This window comes from Lucilia cuprina, chromosome 6 (assembly GCF_022045245.1).
Source record: "Lucilia cuprina isolate Lc7/37 chromosome 6, ASM2204524v1, whole genome shotgun sequence".
NCBI lineage: Eukaryota > Metazoa > Arthropoda > Insecta > Diptera > Calliphoridae > Lucilia > Lucilia cuprina.
This window is the reverse complement of record NC_060954.1, coordinates 18,831,212-18,854,996: the sequence shown is the minus strand read 5'-3', so window position 1 is coordinate 18,854,996 and position 23,785 is coordinate 18,831,212. Positions and strand designations below refer to the sequence as shown.

Sequence of the window (23,785 nt, the reverse complement as noted above, 5' to 3'; positions counted from 1 at the left end):
CATGGCTAAATCGACTCCGCTATCTATAAGGATCCAGAATATATATACTTTATAGGGTCGGAAAATTATATTATAGAAATCACAAACGGAATGACAAACTTATATATACCCTTCTCACGAAGGTGAAGGGTATAAAAATTTAAAACATACTATGATACTATACTGGGTAGATAGGTTGGCTATGCATAAACTTCGAATAATCCGATCGCATACCAGGTACAGGTTGTGTAGGGAAATTCGAGAAACTGATCTCTTATAAAAGATCATGGTCAAGCGGAACGTTAGAGCAAATACTCGAAGGAATGCGTTGTTAACGAGACTAAGGTTTTATATTGAAAATTCAGAAACAGAAGTATAATCACAACACCAGTTTTGACGCAGAAATCAGGGAAATAGCAGAATATTATAAAATATATTAGAACAAATATGGTCCTAGCAGAGGTGGACATTTGGAAAACTGCAACAGTAGATGATATTACATCAAAAAGCCTCGAAATTAGCAAAGAAAGGGGTCAGTGTAATAGCACGTATTTTGTGTGGGCAAGTCTGAAACTCTTGGTCGAAAGGATTTAGATTTCTATATCCAGTAATATGGTCCAGCAAATAATGGTGCCTCCTTAGAAGCAGAATTGCAAGGCAGAAAGCAGTTGCTACTGCTTACACTTGTTATGAAAGATTGCATGATTTTTGTATGGGATTCGTTCTGTAGATGCTTTGCTTAAGGAATCCAAAATGTACATATTTCACAATGTTGAATTTGTACTGATTTCACTGAATTGATATTACTTTTCGACACAGAACATGGTTTAAAAATTTTAAATAATTGCTGAATATACAGCTTCTAAAATCTTTTTTGTAGGGCAATAATTTAAATATGCAATTGAGGAACCAGTTAGGGATTTAGTAGTTATATTTATTGATTTTAAATCAATAATATTTTTTGCTGGGAAGTTTCACCGTTATAAAGCAGTATTAAAGGTCGTTTCAACAGTCTGTGTGATATATTAATCTAAGACCTAACAAAGTACGATTTCTGTTGCAACGACTTATTAACAAATTCAAAAAATTAATTTAATTTTGCTATGTCTGTCTGTTTGTCATTCTAGTGTAGGATATCAAATAGTGGGCTATGTCGGACTATACAGTCTTACTTGTTTAATAGTTTTAATAACTTTGTATACTTAATTACAAAATTAATTTTAAAAGCTAACTTTTTGTTCTACGTAACCTATTAAAGGTATTTTTTTGTGGTTAATATTTATTTTTGAACTTTATACTTAACGAATGATTCATAAATTAGTACTTTGTGTTTATAGTTTATTAAAAAAAAACAGGAAATTGGTTTTCAACTACTTTAAGCGTACGTTTCTAAAACAATAATATATCTTTCGAAACGGATGCAAATTTATAGTGACAAGTAGAGTTTTACCCAAATTTTGTAGCAAATTGACAGCTGCTAAAATTTAATTTTCCATTTTCGCACTCACCGGATAATGTTTATCACTGTCAAAAATTCAATGTTTAATGTCAGAAATGTATACAGACATTGTTTATTTATATACAAAATATGTTTGTAATTCGGAAATGTGTACGATTTTGTAAAAGCAGGTATGTAAGTACTTTGCTATTATGATGTTTATTTATGAAAATTCTTGACTTATTATTATTCTTGAGCTAGCACTGTATGACGCATTTTAAATTGAATAGGAAGATCAAAAGTTGAAGAGTCTTGGGATATCTTTATATCAGTGAAATACTTGAAGAATGTGTTCTATATAAAGACCTATGATTTTAAAGGTTTTACAATACGCCAAATGAACATTGACTGTTTTTACTAAATAGCGGGTTTTCCATATAACCTAACCCATGAATACTAAATTTTTCGATAAGTTTCTTTATATGAAAAATATAAGTAAGTAGTTATGAGACGATCTTTAAACAGTCTTTTTTATATGGAATGATAAAAATATATTAGGTTATACAGACTGTACACAACAACGAGCACAGCTTTAATTGGGTCCAATTAGGTCCCTTTGTAATGTCTGGGAAAAAAAGCGATAAAGACAGCAATGAAATAGATAGATATGATATCGAAATCCTATATAGAAGTAAAAAACATAGTGTGTGTTTAATTACACAGACATTTTTAAATTATAAAAATACGTTTAGGTTGAACAGTTGATAGATCAGAAGAGAATGTCGACCCTATTGCCTGATAACGTATCGATTCAAGGGCCGGAAAATTACACAAAAGATGAATAATTGCTTTCTCTTCTTCCTCGTTTTGACAACTCCTACAGAAATCATTGTATGGAAGACCAATGCGCCTTGCATGGTTTAGGAACTTGGAATGACAAGTAAAAACTGATAATGGAGTGCTCAGATGAGTTCTGCTTACCCCTAATATGAAGGAAATTTTATGAGAATCCATATAGCATTTTAGCAATCAAGCAAGTATGTTCTCGACACCACCTGTCTTGAGCTGAATAAAAACAAATGTTATGTACAATCTTTCCATGGCCTCTGGATCCATAGATCCATCTGTTCGATATACTTAATCTGGCTGCAGTACTCATTGTCAGTAGTTTAGCAAGGAGATCCACATGAAGCCAGTTTAGCATAGCGAACAACGCTTTACTGGGCATTGTCCAAAGAACACCTGTTATGAGAAGAGCCGATTGTCTTATAACTTTCGTGAGAGTGTTTCTGTTCGATGATTTGTGAAGTGCATGCCCCCGACAATAACACCATACATCATTATCGACTTAATAACAGATCATATAGCTAATGTATATTTCCTGGGTCGATACCCCAAACAGGCCTATAGCGTTACTACAGATATATAACGCCTTAATAGCTTTTGAAGATCTAAAGGAAATATTTAAATCCCGAGACAACTTCCTGTCGAGAATAACATCTAAGTATTCTGCATTATACAAGCTCGCCGTTTAGACGAGGAAATTTTTACAATATACTTTTACTCAAAGTATTGGGCATTGTAAGGTAAGAATCAAACATATATTGGTTATACTGTTATAAGCGTATCCCGGTTTTCACACACGATATCTTATGCATCAGCTTAATGGGTCCATTTTCCAACGCAGTTGAGTTTTAGGACATGAGAATTCGACTTTTAAAGTCTTTCGTATGGTAACCAATATCCCAGCCTTTGGATGAATCCATTTTCGATTCTAATATATTTAAGACATAAACACATAAAGTAGTAATTTGAAGTAAGCTTTAGTTAGTTTTGTCCTTTTTTTAGATTTTTCAGTTCATCTATCCAGATAGGGAATGAAAATTTCCAAAAATATTCACTACTATTTTATTTTTCAAATACTATGACCAGGTTATATAATATTAAATAATCGGTTATATAATAGACCTAAATCGCTAAAGTGTTAATACAACTTCGGAGTAAACTTTTTTAAACATTACTGTTCAACGGGATGTATTAGAAATAATAGTAGTTGTCCCTTAGATTGACATCTCCTGATTTTTGAACCATCATTTTAGGCTACTTTTAACATAAATTTATGTAATTTGTAATTATTTTTATAAGAAAAATCTTCAATTTGACAACACTGCTACACTCCTTTAACACATGTCAAATAAATACTCTCACACCCTTATAATTTTCATTTCGTTAGGTTTATCAACCAGCAAGTCAGCCAGCCAGCCAACCTTTCTGTCAGTCAGTCACTTACTTACTCATTCATTTCTATATTCTTTGCGTCAGCTAGTGTTTCCTTTGTATATTATTATGTGTTGTTGCTCCTATTGCTTTTGTTGTTGTTTGTTTTTTTGTGGGTTTATTGAACTACTACATGCCTTTACAGCTACTTACAACAACACAAAAATGGGGATAAGAGAGTAAAAGGAAAAAATAAAAGGAAACTCTCTGCTATTAAAGTATTTGGCGCCGGTCTGTCGCATTTTGCCGGTAGTGTTTAGTTTTGCTCATTTCATTTTATTTTTATGCAGGTTTTTCCTTTAGTTTTCATTTCTATAACATTATATTGTGTGTGTGTGCGTTTGTGTGATTGTATGTTTTTTTTGCATTGTGTTTTATAGACATTTTTACTCATTCTCAATTTGTTTTGTTATTTAGTTGTTATTATTTTAACATTTTGTTTGTCTCTTTTGTGTGTCCTTTTCATAAAGAACAAATTGAGTGAGTGCTAATTGTGAGTGTGTGTTGTTGTCGTTAGTGACCTTTAAATTTTGTTTGTGTCCAGTTTTTTTTGGCTATAATTTTTGCATGTGTGAATCATGATCAATTGGTGTGGGAGAATATTAAAATGAAATTTATAAAGGAGATTTCTTTATTTTTAATAAATTAATAAATAATTAGTGTGTCTGTTGAAAAGGGTTTGAATATATTGTTTTTAAACATGATATAATTAATTATATGTATGTATATGACTCATAACGGAAATGCAAAAATTTTGGCTCGTGTTATTTGAGTTTTAAGGATATAATATGGAAGTTTGTGTGACACAAACAATGTTTCAAAATTTTCCAAGTTATATGTATATAAAATCTATGTTTTGAACCTAAAACGATCGATTAGGTTTTATGTGGTATGATCGTGTGTTTACTGCAGATTGGTCAGAAGTTTCTTTGCTTTCTACCTACTCCCGAGGAAAGATATAAGAGATGAAAATAAGTTGGCTAAGAAGCACAAAAGGTGGTAAGTCGTCTATAAAGCTCAATATGTGGTTGAAAAAGAACCATCGTATTCACATAAAGCACTTTGACTTATGTATCTTTCTACATTCCCTCATGTTATCTTGGGTAACTTTAATAAATTTGGAATTCCGAGGTATGGAAGTGCTCTAGATACCTGTAGTTTTTCAGGACTATAAACTTCCATCATTTGACTTGCAGTTTGAACTGAAAACGAAACCTTTCTGGGAGTTTTGAACATTGTCTTGTTGTTGCGAGAAGACAAAAATGTTGTTAACAGACTAAATGGGACTGACTCTGAGGCTTAATGTTGGCTATAAGATGATAATAATAGAATTGTAATATAGCATGAATCGGGGGTAATAAACCCACCCGTATCGCGAAATAAATGTGTCGGATGTTTTTCTTAATGAAAGTGTGAAATAAAGTACTTCGAGATCATATTCATCTCTATAACATCGAAAACAAAGATATTTCGGTTCAATGATTTTTCATGATCTGGAAAGATTCTGATTATTTTCTTCGGAGATAATTTTAGGGCCAAATAGTACACATACTATATCCGCTACTACATGGCCTTCTGCTTAGATTTCTTAGCAGAATTCAAGAAATATCTTTTGAAAAACACCACACTATATATATGATGGGAAAACCCCATTTAAAACGTGTAAATCATACATATATAAAGCTGGATAATTTCCAATGAATTTTGTTAAGTTGTGTGGAGTATATAATTAAAAATCAATGCAAATTCTATATGTTAAGAAATATATTTTGCCAATTATTGTTGCAATTACTCAGCTCTTTTGTATACTCATTTAAAATACATTCTTTTAGCTCAATATTAACAACCATTCATGTGATAATAGCCCACATATGCACCACATGTGAGTAGGTAAGGAGACATTGTCAACTTATATGGCTGACCCTAAATCCCTAATCGCTGCGATGGTATGTTACGACATACAATTCCAATTCATCAAAGCATTCATAGTCGTACTTTTCTATGGATATATGGCTCGTTACTCTCGTTAAATTCGACTGTTTGCAAACAATTGTACGAGGGCTAAGCGAGAAGTTATTTAGGTGTTATTAAATAGTATTTTGTTCTAAATGTGATTATAGTTTTAAATTTTTTTATAACTATTGCAGAAAGAAACTTAATCTTATGGTAAAAAATTTATGACAAAGTTAAAGAAGGTCAAGTTGGATGTGTCAGCAGACACAAAAGATTGATTAAACTACTCTCGTATGTATAAATAAAGCCTATTTCAACATACTGTATGTTTTCCTGCATGTATGAAAATACATTAGGGTCGATCCAAAAAATAGTTTGTTGCAACAAAATGTTACTTAATTCGATTGTTTCCGGGTATTTTCGGGAACGAAATTTATACTTATTATATGATTTTCTGTTATTTTTACAGAATTCAAACATTGCCCTCCTAATATACAATAAGTATGCTACAAAGAGCATTCGTATGTTTATTTTTACAATATTTACGATAATGATGTTATCGGTATTTTGACTATAGTCACATATACGATTTGTTGGTTCCCTGTGACTACTAGCATTTACTACATGCTGTCTACACATGCAATTTGTATGTCTGATTGCACACATATCAAAACAAATGAACATACAAGTATAAATATACTTACAAAGGCGTACATACATACATATACTTACATACATGTATGTATGTTTGTGTAGATAAATGCATCCCATACACAATATGCAGTTGTTTTGATATGGCTTGGCAAAGTGCGTTTGTGTTTAACTAAATGTGCACATAAGAAATAATCAACATTTTGTATACGCTCATTTAGATTTAGCATGATGATGATTTTATTTATTTGTATTTGGTTGTTTTTTCTTTTTGTTCTTGTTATTGCCTTTTATACCCTACACTGGAAAAAAGGGCACATTTTGACTTATATTTCAACAGGATTTGAGCAATTTTGCCAACATTACGCTGGAAATTATCTTTAGGATATTGATATATAAAACCATAAGACCATAAGCCATAAGCGTGATAAATCTCTCTTAATGATGGCCGGGGAGAAATATTTAAATCAGCTCGAATAGTAAAATTAAGCTCACCCAGACACATGATACTGTGCCATCAAAAAAGTTCCTTCTAAAAAAGAATCATGCCAGATAAAACAGCTCACAAGAAATCGAATTGCTTTATGTAGTGGCCTTACTACTTTACTTTATCAGACGATCCTCCACAGCCCCTTTGGACTTCTTACATGCACCGATTTTAACCAAGCAGATATGTAGGTCTTTGCTGATTCAGCAATCGGTAGACAGAAACACGAATACATTAAGAAGACAAGGACTTGTTCTGACTCACAGAGAAAACTCGGTGGTAGATATGCTACGAGCAGAGTAAACTCTGAACGTATCCCGAAAAGGAAGAAAAATTCATTGAAATCACTTGGGTTTAACATTTTACATTGAAGTCGAAGTGCTTTACGTGAGTACCTAGCGCGTAGCCCTATCTCACGGTGGTACTTTTACAACCACTAGGTTAGTTTAATAAACAACTCACCACATTCCCCTTGTTTCGTTCGCAATTTTGTACATGGATGGTCCGGTCCACGTACAAGCACTTTGCTCAAATACTTCTGATATGTAAAACATCACTTCCGTTTACAACCACGCAGATGGGATGGTCTCTTAGTCGGCAACAGCACATAGATACGTACCCGGTAGACGAAGTACGAATCCGTCAAATAAGCCGAGACTTTGTTCTTACTCACAAGGATACACTGTGCTAATTCTGATAGAAACAGAGTTTACTCTGAATATACCTGGATAAGGAAGGAAAATTTAATGGTAATACTTGTGTATGATACCTTTCATCCATTATATTTCAACCCAGCACATGTCTCATATATCCGACACATTCATAAGAGAAGAACATACGACACACTCATTTAGATATACTGTATCTTTACAATTGATATCAACTCATTTCCAACGCTTAGTCCCACAATCATTCCATTGTGGGTTATTCGCCAACAGCACTGAACTTATCCCGAAATATTGACTTTACCTTACATCAGTAATTTAACCGCCACTTACTCTTTTCGCGAATTTGGGCTTAAACCACATCCACTACGTGGATCCCGAAGAAACCTTAACCAACTGATTATGTGGTTATCTGGTAAGACCCCATGTCAAATCATACCAAGGACAAGCTGAGGAGTGAAGTGACATCACCAGTTGTTAGTCTCCACAGACGTTACTTTCAAATTGTGTTGGTGATTCCAGTAAACATTCTGATTTTGACTAATAACACTAAGCTACACTGCACAGTGCACTGCTCCTTTGACTTACAACTTACTTGGTTTACGTGGTAGTTCATAACGCGCGAACTGTGACTCCGTTTTTACCGGACTACTTCACTCAGATGTTGCATTTTAAGTATTAGATCTGAGGATATCATTAAGCCTAAACTCAGATATCTCACCAAGGTTAGATATGAAGTGATTGCCAAGGAAACGGTTTCTCTTTACGGCCAGAGCAGGGCATTCGCAGAGGTGATGGAAGATATAAATAGGTTCAGTTTCCAATATCTATATGCCCGTCATCAATAATGTAAGTGTTTGGAGGACTAGCAAAGTCGAGAAAAAATATCATTCCTTAACTCTTTCACGTATACGGGACTCCGATGTCCAAAGATTTCTTTTAATTTTAGAGCGTTATTTTTATTCCATAGCTACAGTAAATGGTTATTTCCAAAGAAAATTACGTTATTTTTTACAATTTGATGTCACTAAATGCTAAAAAGTATAATATTAGTGTTATCTTTCGAAAATACTTTCTTCATTTTATGTCAAACATGATCGATATACTTCAAAATAATGCGTGTGGTTTCCTATCCAGTTCTATCCATAAAAAGTCAAGCGGTTTAGTTTTGTGCGTGAAAGGGTTAAAACAGAAAACAAAATGGAATAAATATTTTAAATTTGATAATACCGATTAATTTCAGAATAACAAAGATCCAAAGATCTTGGTGACAAATAATCGTTAATTTCCTTGAGGGGTTATTTAAACAGAATAAGCTAAGAGAGACGAGAGACAATTTCGATTATTAGTCCTCATTGGAAAACAAGATTTAAATGCCGTAAATCTGATTAGAACAATTAGCCTTTTAAAGTGATGAGTTTGAAGTGTACTCATTGCTTCCTCATTGCCTACTAATTATGTTTTTCATTTCACAATGTCGTCTTGATTCCCTTTTTGTTTAGATTTACTCGTTGATTGGCATGCGTTAGTTGCTACTTATGAGGCACAAACTGAACTAAACAATGCCTGGTAATTGTGTTTTATTGTTTTTGAAGAGCTGCTTATGTTCTTTCCTTTTTCGTTATTTATTTTTTACATACATACATATAAGTAATTTTTTTTCTGTTTTGATTCTTTCTTTAGTTTTCACTTAATTTTTCTGTCTTTCCCGGTCTTTATTAGGTTTTCTTGTTGAATCTTGAAATGAATTGAAAAGAACAAAAACAAATACAAAATATGGATATAAAACTACATAATAATAAAAATAAGTAACTGTATCATAAAAATTTTTTTAAATACGAGAAAGATGTATATATGTATGTATTTGTACTTTGTTCGATTTCAAATGCAGCCAAGTGATACGCAGACTATGACTTTGTTCCTTATTTTCTTCTGTTCTGTTTGATAAATTTTCATTATGTTGCAAGTTGAAAGAAAAGAAGGGATTATAAATGAATTTATTGACTTGTTCTAAGAAGAAATATGATGAAGAGTGAGAGAGAGAGAGAGAAAACGCGATTTTGTTTATTTAAAATTTCAGTCACATTCAATAGGAATGACAATGTGTTGCCAGTGAACGGCGCTTAATTGTTTTTCAGACCGACCCGGTATAAAGTTTTCGACAATGGAAACATTTTCTGACAATTAAAGACAACATTTGCATTATGCTTAATATATTTCTAGAAGAGTTTTATTTCTTCTGGTGGTTGTTCTTAAGTGGTTGTGAAAAACAGAGAGAAAAATAATTTATGCTTTTATGTTTATATAAATATATCTTAAATTTGGTATGATTATTTGATATTTAAAAGAATATTAGATTAAATTAGATTATTTTATACTTTATGTTTAAAGAAACATGATAAGGAAACATCTAAAGGGTCATTCAATAAGACCGCTTATCATAAATTTAAATAAACTAAACTTAGAGTGATATATCATGCAAACCCTTTTAATACTAATATGTATATGGTGTATAACATCATGAAAATATCCTAGGCCTGAACTGCAACCGAAATTTCCAAATTTTCCATAAATCAAATCACATCAGACTGGTCTTGACCGATGTCATGGATTAATTGTTTTTAGGGGATGCTTTTTAGTATAAAATTTTAAATAAAGAAATCAGTCTATCGAAGCAAAATCACATGATATTGGTGAAAAAACTATGAATTTATTTGGTGCAGAATAACGTAACTGTTAAAACAACATGTCGTTAGTATCCATATCATTCAATACAAACTAGAAGATGTTCATTTGTGTTTAGCCCAGAGACCAAAAACAATTTTTTTTTCGGAAGATTGAGCAGGGCTGAGTTTAAATCTATATTTCACATCAGTTTCTTCCATATATCGTGTCATAAAGTTTAATCAAAGATGATAGTTCTATAAGCAGATTCACGGAGTACATAATGTGAGCACCGGTCTTGTAAGCTTTAGCTGTTAATGGTAATTTTGTTAATTTGAGTTCCTCCCACCACTGAAATATTCTGTTTCCTATTCTTGTGAGATCAACTCATTCCCAACATGTAGTACCACAGACACTCCAATGTGGGATCATATTGTATTGTACTAACCCGTAAACACCATTGACTTCTCCAATAACTGATACAAGATAAACACCAACAAAATACCCTATAGATCATTCTTGGCATCAGATAGGATATAGTCAGTGGTAGTCTGAGATTTCAATAAAAACAAGTTGAGGGCGGGTTTCCAAGCTAACATACTCTAGGGGCCGCCGTAAAATGTCAAAATTTAGAGATCTCTATTGGCGGATCCAGCTGGCACAGCGTAGAGAATTCAATTAACAGATTGCATTTCTGAAGAATTTGGCTATAGATTATATTTAGGTCATTGCATTCATCTTGACTTAATGTAATCTAAAGCGATTAAAAGCTTTTATTTAGAAAAACTTAGCCATCGAGAGGCGATGAATTAATTTTATCGAGCGGTATTACTTAAACAGTTGTACTCAATAAATCTAGATGGCCAAACGAATGCTTACACAGTTATCAAATCTTATTGAATCGAGAAATTTTATTCTCCATAATCTATAATCGATCCCGAAAAATCTATAATCGTTCCATCCCAGCAAAAACTTTACTTACCCGGTAAGCAGGCAAGTAATATTGAAGCAATGTGGAAGTACTTACTTTCGAGTTGAACAACTAATTATTTTTGTTCGACTGGTTACAAATATGTTTAACCAACTATCACGGGCTGGAACCTGACTCTACAGTTATTTTTTGTATTTATAAGTCTTACTAAGTGCTCCATTACATAAAAGTATAAATTGATGTTTTTTAAAATAAATACTGATATCAACTATGATTCAAGACACAAATGTTAGATGCTTTAGTTAATTGAACTGATTCTCTAGATTATTGAGTACAAATCATATAAAAAAATAATGTTATTGATAACGACCATTCATTACCATGTAATGTATTAAATAACTGCTTTATCTATTTTACTCATTACAAAAATTTGAAGAATTTTTGCTGGGAAATTACTAAATTTTAATTTAAACTTATGGTTCGATTATGTATCTCGGTCGCCACTTTGTCAGTTGTGTTGCCGGTTGCCAAAATTATGTGGATACTAGATGCTTTTTAAACAATAGCTTGAAAATATTATAAATAGCGAATGTTTTATTAAATTGAAATATTTATCCAATGAGTTTTTGGTTGATCTAAATAATTAATAGACTGAAATTATTCTCCTTTGTTGAAGCTGACAACGCAACTGAAGTTTAGTTGCCATTTTTATCAACAAATTATAAAAAATCTTTGTGATTGTTTAAATAAATTATAAGCAAATTAACTACTAATTATAAAAATATAAAATTAACTAAGTTGATTCAATTCAATCCAATTAAATTGTTTATTATTTACATACCTATTCATATAATTGCTATATACATATACATATGTATATCTATGTACACATGTATGTATGTAATCTCATAATATTTTTATGTTTTGTAGTCTGGGGAATAAATATTATTTCAACACTAGAGTGGATAGTTTTTTTTATTAATTAATATTAAATTATCAATTTGAAAATAATATACATGACAATTAATTTCCATTAAAATTCAATTATTTTAATCACAAATCTTATCAAAAAGCAAAAATCCCTTTTTGTCGGAAATTATTAAAAAAAGATTGTATAAAATCTATAAAAAAATAAATTGTAAAATATATGTTTTTGCTCTAATAATAAATACGCTTTTAATAAGTAATAAAATAAAACTTTTAATATAAATTCAACTTACAAATAATCATGCGTATGTGTATTTATATATTCATCATCATGGTGGTCAAGGTCGACCACAAGACTCTTAGATTGATGTATCACTGATAAGGGGATTGTTTATATTATACAGCAGCTAATATTGTGTAATTTGACTCTATAAAAGAATGAATCTAGAAAAGTGTTTAGCATGATCTTTAAAATAATTACTTAAGTTATTTTAGTTTTTGTTCAGCTATGACCTACTGCTCAGCTTTTGAGACCTAGCCAATTTCCGAGATAGAGCATTCTGTATTAATGAAAACAGTTAGAAGGAGCAAGGTCTGAAGAAAAAGGAGGGTGACAAAAAATATACGAACCACTTCTATTAAATCAGCTATTACGCTAAACCGTTGCAATCGTTACGGGTTTCCTGGTTATTAGGGCTTAAAATACCTAATCTTCAAAGTTTTTGGTTTACATGTACAATCTTTACCTTCAGTGTCAAAATCTGCAGTTTCGAATCGCATGTATCGCTTCTCGTATCTTGTAACGAATAAAACACAAACTTCAGTTAGTTTTGTACTTTTGTATATGTGATAAATGAAATCATGGACCTAAATCAAAACCTTCGAACTAAGTTATCACCTGGAAGAATTAAAGTCGATATATTTGACATTTAGAGGATATTTTTTTAAGTACAGTGCTATAACCGATGGTCTAAACACATAAGTGTCTAGATTTTAGAACTTTAATCCATCGGGTCATGTCAGAATATATACCAATTATATGGGTCAAAGAAGTTGAAATGCTTTACGAGAATATTTGTCGGTTTGGCGTAAATTTGCGTTAGTCCTTTGACAATCACATGCCGAGCTTATAAGACGACTCACCATGGCATCTTTTGACAGCAGCATATAGAGATGAAATCGGTGGATCGTAATACAAGTCAAAAATATAAACCGATAACTTGTTCTTACTCACAGAGAACACACTGTGGATAATCTGATATGAACAGAGTAACTCCAAACATACCCAGATATGAAAGGATTATTCAATTGTATCACTTGAATTCAGCACACCGAGTTACTGGTTTAGTGGTACCAGATAATGTGGTTCTCTGGTCCGTCAACATATCAAATCATTTCAAGAAAACTCTGACATTTGGTAACATCTCTTTTCTCCCAGATTGCAATAACACCGAAATGAGGGAATATCGTCATGGAGTATATTTCGGTTCTTTGGTTTGTCACCATATCAAATCATTCCAAGAAAACTCAGACTAAATTAATTGGTAACATCCCTTTTCTCCCAGATTGCAATAAAACCAAGATAAGGGAAGATCGATTAAGCAGATTCTCTGCCTCTATCCTTAGGAGAAATAAACTTTCAGCTAAAGTCTTTCCTATCAACAGCAATCTTAATAGTTTTAAATCAAATCTCCACAAACACCATTTCCATCAACCTTTCTACTCTCTCTTATTTTCATAGTTTCACTAGTATAGGTCATCATCATATAGGTGATTAGTATAGGTCATCCTCTGATTGTTGATAAAAAAAAATTATCATGAATCAGTAACGTCTTTATATATATCATGTAGGCAGGCCATTGACCTATTTTCAGTATCAAATAACGTATCACCACAATGTCAGAAAACCAACTGTCATTAGTTAATTATAGTCGACTGTTAACATTTATTTGTAAAAACCTGCTATACAGTAAATAAGTAATAATAAATTAGTACTTTTACATGTGTGTTTTGTTGAAAACATTTTATATTAAATAATAAATTTAAATATTAAATAAACAGCTTGTCACAGCAGTTTATTGACTTTCTAATGTTAATTTAAGCGCCTACAATAATTTGCATTCTAAACAAATTTGCGTTTTGTAAAACAACAATATAAAATGCAATATAAAAACAACTTCAATTTAATTAAAATCAATTCATTCATATATTCACATGTCAGGGCATATAGTAAGTTTTTCACTGTAAAAAAACAGCAGACATTCGTTTTATTTCACATGCAATTAGTAGAAGCTGTGTAAGCGTTTTTTTTTTGTTTTGTGTACAAAATTTACTTATAAATCATATTAATTAATTAATGACGTTTATTCGTTGATTAAGAAAATTTTAATTGTTTTAAATTAATAATTTATTTGCCTCTTAATAAACAAACATAAGTATATGGTTTTTTACAAAAAATACCATTTGTGTCCGTATCACATTATAAAATGCATTTTAGGATAATTTATGCTCACTGCATCACATCTAAAATGTGTGGGTGGAAAAGAAACATACATATATAAGTTGCATTGGTATTGGCAAAAGTAAAATCGTATGCAAACAAAACTTTATATAAATGGAGGGAATTTACTTAAATGCACTTTAAACGTTTAAAGTCTAGATATCAGTAACTGCCAAAGTTTATTAACCTTGTAAAGTTAAAGATACAATGCTAAACGCAATATCTGTTGGAAAACAATATGCACATACATACTTACATACGTATATATATTTTTACATTTACAAGTTTTAAAACAATTATCAAGTGAGTATGACTTATACATTTACAGTAGAATTTGAATTATTGTGTTAAAAATATTAAATATTTTGACATTTCAACAGTTGTATACACCAGTTCTCGGTAATTTCCTTAATGATGACGATATAGCTAGGTTATAGTTCTGTTATTTTATAGAAATGTGATCTGTAACTTTTGGACATTTCAGAAAACACGTTTGAAGAAATTTAAAACAACTTATCACAGTTTTAGAGCCAAAGCTCAAATTAAGATTGTATTCATTTTTTTATACTAATAAGTCGAGTTTTTCTTAATTTGGAAAGCTGTGTTAATAGAGTTGCTACTGTTAAAAGATATTTCCATATTAACTTGAGTGTTTTTTGTTTTGCCTTTTAAGTTAAAGTTTATCACTTTTTAATATGATTTTTATATGTAGACATTAATTTAACAGTTATACTTAATAAGAAAAGATTTTATTAAAGCCTAAATGACTTTAAAAAATTACTATTAAATTAAATATATACATTCCTTTTAAATTTAATAATGTTTTTAAACTTCCCAGTAAAAACTTTATATTTTCTAAGAACAGATATATATCCTTTTATGTTTAGAAAACTTTTTGAAGGCATTGGAAAGCTAAAATTTGTCATATTCAAAATTTATTTTTCTATAGAAGGTCAAAATGGAAGTTAGATTATTTTAATTGCAGTACCAGGGCGTCGTGCAGAGACATAATCAGTATATCTATATATAAATCCATTAAGGAAAACAAAACAATGCAGACACTATGAACATTGGAAATTCTGAACACACTGTGAAAAATGAGTAAATACACTTTGAACATAAAAAACTCTGAACATACCTCGCAAAGGGGGTAAATTCCAAGACATCACTTGTTTAAAATAGATCCATATTTACATTGAACCCAGCACATTTCTTGTAAATCCGTCTCACTTATTGAGAAAAACACATTACTTACTCACAGTGGACTCCGGTGTTAGTGGTTAGTATTCTAGTCTGCTAGACCGGAGGTGGTGGGTTCGATTCCCACCCGTGGCATTGGTTAAGGAGCGCACAACAGGCCCGATAGAGGCTATCCCATGCCTTTGTTGATTCGCAACGGCAACTATAGGCGATTTCGGTTCGCCCTACTAACAAATAACATAGTATGGAAAATCTTGAAAGAACAGAGAAAATCCTGAACGTACCTAGAGAACGAAAAAATGCAATCATATCATTTCTTATTCAACTCTTAGTCTCTCTACAGGTATCGGTTGTCTTGGCAACATGTCCTACTAACAAATGCCCTACTAACAAATAACATAGTATGGAAAATCTTGAAAGAACAGAGAAAATCCTGAACGTACCTAGAGAACGAAAAAATGCAATCATATCATTTCTTATTCAACTCTTAGTCTCTCTACAGGTATCGGTTGTCTTGGCAACATGTCCGAACTTTTCCCAAATTATAGACCGTGCATCAGACCTTTAGCCAATATTCTCTTCCCGCGTTTGATCTTCAAGCACATCCACCTCCAAAGGAATCTCTCCTAAAACCGAGACAAGACAAAGTGAGAAACTCTACCTTGAGGGCTACCTGTTTCCGTTGTACCAGATTATGTGTTTTTTCCCGAGGATACATTTGATCATCACAAATTTAAAGTTCGGGACGAAGATCATTAAAGTAACGATGAAAGTAACAAGGGCAATATAAAAACTTTGTAGCAATTGCTACATATTATGTTTTATTCCATCCATGATACTTTGACACCTCGATTCATCAGTCTGTACAATTAAATACATATGTTTGTTGCTCCAACGAAACAACCTATTTCGCGAATGAACGAAATGTTTCTAAAACTGAATTTAATGAGTTGTTATGCAAAAAATATGACCCGATTTCTAATCGCCCAAAAAGTAAGCATTGATATTAAACAAATGACTATGGAAGACCATTAGCTTCAAGAATATCCCATATTTTTTGGTGCATAAAATTTCAAATTTATGAGTCAAATTTCCTTTTTGGTAGATAAAAACTAGATTTAGCTAGTTCGTCTGCAATATTATTAAGAAGGTCAATAATACTGTATATCAGTCCTCGTTATACAAAATTCAACTTTATCCTAAGAATGTCTGGATATGGTCAAGGAGAAGTGTAGGAAAGCAATAATGAATTCTGAAAATATATCATAGTGCTTAACGTGGGCTTCTTTGACGACTTACCAATGCTCCTTTCTGACCCCGTTGCGAAATAATAATATTATTAGAAAAGCCTAATCAAACAGTGAAAATGCAATCACTGGTTTAGAGCCGATAAAAGGGGCATACCCAACATCAGGTGAAAACACTCTATTGATGCTATGCAGAATGCTCATTATCATCATCTGAAGACTCATCGCAGTGCATTCCATGGATGGCGTTATTGGTAGTTCAAAAACAGATCTATATTTATTTATAAGTAATAATTTGAGCATGTTTTGGATTAAACTCCAACATACTCAACAATGAGGAAAATCGCCAATCAATGAAAGATCATGATATTAACAACTCCGCCAACATCTCTCTATGTTTCCAACTCCTCTGCCACTTTCAATCGTCATTCAATACAACAACACCTCGAATGCAACGCATACCCAATCTTTGAATTATCAACTCAGATTAAATATTTTATAAATCCACAACCTTGCTTGTATCCAGAAAATTATATTTCACCGTGTATCAATCTTTTTTGTACTTTTGGCCACCCGTAGTAAAAGATTAAGTATGTGGTGCTCAAATCATTCCAAAGAAAGGCCAAGGATACATTTGTTCATTACCAGTTTCTAGTCCCAGAAGATTAGATGTATTGGTAACACTTCTTTACCTTGGAATTGCAATACACCACGATGGGATCTATCATTAAGGAAAGTCAAAGGATTCATTTGATCATCATTAGTTTCTAGTCCCAGCAGATTAGATAAATCGTTTATAAAGTAAAAATTTATTTATGAATGAGGGGATTAAACTACAAGGGTTTTATTTACAAACTTTTATGAAAGGTTTATAAATCAAATTTTCGTACAAAATTACTTCTATAAGCCTTTTATAAATGCCTATGAATAAGACAGTTTTATTTTTATCTAAACATAAAATTCAGAAATTTAAATCATTTATTATTACAACTTGAATTTGCAGCAATTATCAACATCTTTAAAATGTCATTTAAATTATATTTTATATTTAATTACAGCTTGTATTTAATAAATATTTATCCTTATTTGCCATTGTTGTTTCTTGTTTGTTTTTGTGTCTGAAAGAGTATAAAACCGTTACCTACAACTTCCCTTTGGAATGACAAAAAAAGCCATAAAATTGTCATTTCCGTTTAATGTGTACAAAAAGACAAATAAACAAATACAAACCGTATGGACTCACTGACAAACAAACAAATTCTATAGTCATGTCTCACTCCTTAGTCGTAAAAGCAGCCACACAAAAAAACTCTTTATATTTGAATATTTCTAAATGACCGAATACAAAACTAAGGAGGTGTTCAATTTTTTTATTTTAAAATGGTTTAGTCCATACTTTTAAACATTTTATTGGTAGAAATATGTGGGTCTCTCCTAAGTGAACAGTATCTGCAGGAAACCAAATTTTGTATTTATGCTTTTGTATCAAAATTTCCGACATTACAAGCTATGACGACAGATACCATTTGCTATAATAATGACAAAACTTTTGGTCCAATTAGAAATAACTACATTGCCTTGTTCACCGATTATGCGGACAATAAAATAATAAAATGTTTGTACATTCCTAGTAAAATAAGTAAATACTTATTATTATTTTTTGCTGTTGGTTGAAACATATCATTAACATGCCACAAAACAATAAAAAAAGGGGACAACAATGCTGGTGTATACAACACAATTGTCGTAAACTTTCAATTGTAAACATGTCAATTTAGGTTTTTATTAAATGTCATGTTTTTAGATCCTTTGAAATATCTATGTTAAATACATAGAAAGACTAGAGTAAAAAATATTTTTAGAGAAAAAAATATAACTTATAAAAAGATAATTATGAATATTATTTGTAAATCGATTTAAAACAGAGTTGTGATGTTATTACTTTTTAATAAGTAAATGTTATATATTTTTATTATATGGAAAATCGTAGAAGATTACTCAGGGTTTGTAAATTAATTACAAATATAAATGTCTTAAAATAAAGGCTTTCATAACGAAAAGGTTAAGATATCTGAAAAGAGAGTAAAGGAAAACCAGTACTCAAAAAAAAAAAAAATGAGTAATCAGTACCCAAATTAGTTCAACCCGTCGTACTTGATTCAAATACAAACAGATTAAGTACAAAACTTCCAATTTAAGTCGTTTTTGCGTTAAAGTGAACTCAACTTAGTACATGATTTTAGATAATAAATTAATCCCAAATAAGCTTGATTTGAGCTCGATTTGTATTTGATTTTCGAGTTTTGAATATTTCAGCAAAAAGATTTAATTACAAAAAAATAGCTAAATTGAAAAAATATGGTAAATTGTTGTCCTTAATTTCTGGATGTAGATCCTTATAATTTTAAATATACATATGTTTACTACTCTCACCACATGCTCTCTATATTTGTTAGTTTAATTTTCGATACTAACTAGTTCATTCTAAAAAGTCTTCTGGCCTACGACACCCCATTTCCTTGGAATGATTTGACAGGGAGTCTGGTACTGCTTGTGGACAGTTGCCGTTATAAATCATATCTGTGGGTTAATAAAATGTTAGAATTGCGCTGATATTGCAAAGATTGGGTATGGATGGATTGTAATGTACTATCGGATACTTGCATCTGATGGACGAGTGGGAGCCTGAGTTGTATTTTTCTAGTTGTCGAAAGGAAGGAGTGATGGTTAAAGTGTCGATAGAGTTGGTTGAGATGATGTAGAGTTGTTATAACTAAATCTTTAATTTATCGACGATTTTTATCACAGTATCTCTGTGTGGTGATTACGTTCCCTAGGTTCTGTTGCCGAAAAAAACAGAAGTTATCTCAGTAGTGTGGTAAGCGATTATAAGAGGTCCACAAATGAACTGGGGTTAGGCCTTAGATGACGTTTTTACCAGATGTTAGGTCCGCCCTTTTTATCGGACTTTCTCCTTTGTTAGGGTTAGATTCAGCTTGACAGCTGTCATTCCCCAACGTAGGTACTATGGAAAGAGCTTGGATAGCAAAGTGCACTTAAACTGAACCGGGAATACCTTATATATAAATTGCTTTCTGCGATGATTAGAATGTTTGTAGAGACATGCCATTCCTCATAACATTAATATGATGTTTTTACCTGATGTTGGATTCGCCCCATCTATCGGCCTTTCAACTTTGTAAGGGTTAAATTCTGCTTGACAGCTGTCATTCCCCAACGCGTCTACTATGGCAAGATATTGGATAGCTCGAGTACTTAAGCAAAATGCCCATAAACTGAACCGGAAATTCCATATAAGTAATTAGTCACCTGCGTGTTAGATACACAATAAGATGGTGGGGAGTCGCAAAGAAGCTCACATAGTGGTTAAAAGCGAACACCGTGAAATAGGTCAACACGGCAGATGTTTACGTAAATCACTTCGAAATTCATTCTTAATAGAGCCCATTTTCGGTTTGATTCTATATAGTTAACATTTTACTTTTTTCGATCAAGGATAACTCCTAGGTATTTTGCCCTGTTATTTACGGATATGAGGTGCTTCTAAGTTTGGTTACAACCATACCGTTACTTGAATTTCCTTCTCGCTTTTAACTGCAAGATAATTCATCTGATAGGCGCAATTGATACAAGCCAATGTGAATATGATTTTTAGTTAAACATAATTTCATCTTGTAAATTCATTTGTTGTTTCTGATCAAATTCAATACAAAAACACAAACAAATACTATTTTTAAATCAATAACAGAAGAAATTGCTTAAAATTGTCGAAAGTTTTATTTCTTTAAAAAAAAATTGATAGTATTTATTACATACCCATACATACATAAAACACATATAATTTCTATTTGCTTTTCAACAAGTTTTATTTAAATGATCTATTTATATCATGTTTATTTACAGAATGCCACTTGTAAAATAGTATTAGAGAAAGAAAAAGGAAATGAAATGTTTTTTTCTGTTGTTTTATTGCTTTAAATAAAATGAAAATAATAATAATTTTTCTTTTATTTATCAAGTGCAAAGCAAAAAATAAAAAAAAGAAAGAAAAAATAAAGAAAATTTTGTGAATTCATTTCATTTGATGTTATTGTTGTTTTTTTCTGCTATTTAAATCCATTTTCTTGCATATTTTCAAATAAATACATAAATAAACAACAATAATAATAAACAATATATTTTTGTTGTTTGTGTAATAATAAAAATCGAAAATAAATTTATAGCAAGTGATTTGTTAACAAAAAAAATCGAAAAAAGAACTGAGAAATATTGTACAGAATTTGGATAGATAGACAGACAGGCATTTAGAAATACATTTGATACTAGAGAAAGAAGAATGAATGAAATAATGCATTCAACCACAGATACAGTCATTAGAGTACTTTTGTTTTTTCTTCCCTGTTATTTAAATATTAAAAATATCAAAAAAAAAAAAGAGAAACACTAAAGGAAGGAAAAAACAAGACAACTACCGAGAAAAGAAGAGACCCTTGTTGTTTCAGTTTTGTTTTATACAAATGCACTACAACTTAAAGTACTCGAAACTGGGAAATACCAATGAATTGAATGAAATACCAACCACAGAAGAATGCATGAATCTAAATTTAACACTTCTACAACACACTTATTTAGATTTATTAAAGTACTCTATACAATAAAAAAAAAACAATAAAAAACTATTGTCCATCTAGGCCGATCGCATAATACTCTACACTATCGCTTTTCAAAAGGTGACTCCATACACAAGTTTTACATACATATGTCTACGACTGTATCGATATTTTTATTATCTACTATACCACTGATTATGTATGATTAGTTTGATAGGAGGATGTATAATCCTAAGTCCTTAAATCCAAAGAAATACACCATGGCCACTCACTTTCTGGACTTTAATGAAAAAAAGTGTTTGCTGAATTACTATATTTCAATGTTCAGTTTCCTGAACGTAATTCCTAAGAAATTTTCAATCAGTGTTAGTGAGGAATGTTGCGCCCAGAATAACTTTTAATTCTTTCCCAAGATTTTTTACATTTTTCTTAATTTAGAGCGTTATTTAAAGTTCACACCTACAGGAAATGGTCAATTCCAAAGAAAATTACGTTTTTTTTGAGAACTGATGTCACTACATGTTAAAAAGGATAATATCCTGCGATATCCTTCGAAAACACTTTTTTCCATTTTTCATCAAAAATCATCAATATACGTCAAAATAAAGTATGTGGTGAAGTCATATATATATAAAAAGTCCAGAAATTTAGATACTTGGATCTAATTTCGACGAATGCCTGAAAGTGGGAAAGAAAGTGCTCCAGAGTTTCACTGTCCTCTTCATATGCTCTACATTCTTCTGAACTCACACGTCCAATTTTGTATAGATGTGCTCGTAATCCTGTACACTTATCATAGTAACTACAGACTTGCTCATTTTGAGCAGATTTCTGGTCTTATTCTCATTAGGGCCAGCCAATAGTATCTTTGTGATTCTTCCCACCGTTTCATTATTCCATGAGCCATTATTTAGATCTCTCACCCATAGCTTTAGCTTCAGCTTTAGTTGCGTCGAATAGTTTTGCGTCCAACTGGCTAACTACTACCAACTCCCTTGCCGTTTAAAGCAATTACATTCGGCCTTTCTTTGACAACTACTCTCGAGTGACCACATGATATAAATCTTACCTCTGGGAAAGCATTCAGGTTTTTTACAAAAACATTCTATCTGGGATCAGAGTTGCATTTTTAATGATTATTAATGCATAAGCTTGACTCGATCAAAAGCTGTAATCACCAGCACAAACTTTTAATGCCAACTTCAGAGTTATAGGGTACTTTCACAAAACTCTAAACAAATTATTTATGTTGTTCTGTGTAGTTTGGACAAAAACTAATAAAAATCAAAAATGAAAAAACGCTATAAATGAATGAATGAATGAAAGAAAGAAACGAATAACAAACATTATGAATCAAAGAAAAATATGGGACACCAGCTGTGCAATTTTCATTTTTATAGTTTTGAACTGCAATTTTTTTAGATTTTAGTTTTTTTTTTTTTTTTTGGTTGAGGGTGCATTGTATGTATCATTGTAAATTCTATGACAAATAAAGTACTTATAGGCAAGTTTATTGTTTAAATATTAAGGCGCCACTTATATATACTGGAACAATTTTATTTTAAACATTTCTAAAAAATTTCGGTTATAGAGCTTATTTTACATTCTGAGATATCATCAAATCACACCGGTATCAAATCTAACCGGTATCAAATCTAACCTGTAGCCGAGAGAAATCTTCGTAGGTCATTAAGACTAGACCAGGTTTGGATATAGCGTAGTTGCCAGGGAATCTATTCCTCTGAACACATCCGTACACAATAAGATTACGTTTGCAGAAATATCATCTGGTGATTTGGGTCCAGATGGAAGTTGATTCTTAATAGATTGCTGTAATTTAGAATATGATGAGTACTCTACTGAAGTTAAAAGAAGTAGGAAAGATAAGTCTTTTGTGGCCGACTATATGATACCCTACACCTGTATATAAAAAATATGAAATTTTTATAAAAAAAAACATTTACGTTGAAACGTTTTTACAGTTACGGCTTACGGTTTACGGCTCATAACAGATGATCTCATTAGATGACCTGACTGGACATATTGCTAGGCATACACAAGCATAGAACGTGTGTGGTCGTAACTTAACCCTAATAGATAGAAAGTCATGGTCAAGCGGAACGCTAGAGCAAATATCCGTAGGAATTTGCTACTATACGAATGGCGGGCCTGGGGTTCTACATTGAAGAAAAAAAATTATCGTAATCATAATATGTATTGTAGAATCATTCGCCA

The 23,785-nt window shown here is 31.6% G+C and overlaps 1 protein-coding gene across 1 annotated transcript in view; it reads left to right on the top strand.

Moving 5' to 3' along the window:
• LOC111679737 (matrix metalloproteinase-2) overlaps window positions 1–23,785 on the top strand; it is a 431,040-nt gene that overhangs the window by 2,415 nt on the left and 404,840 nt on the right. The gene's annotated exons all lie outside the window — the stretch shown is intronic.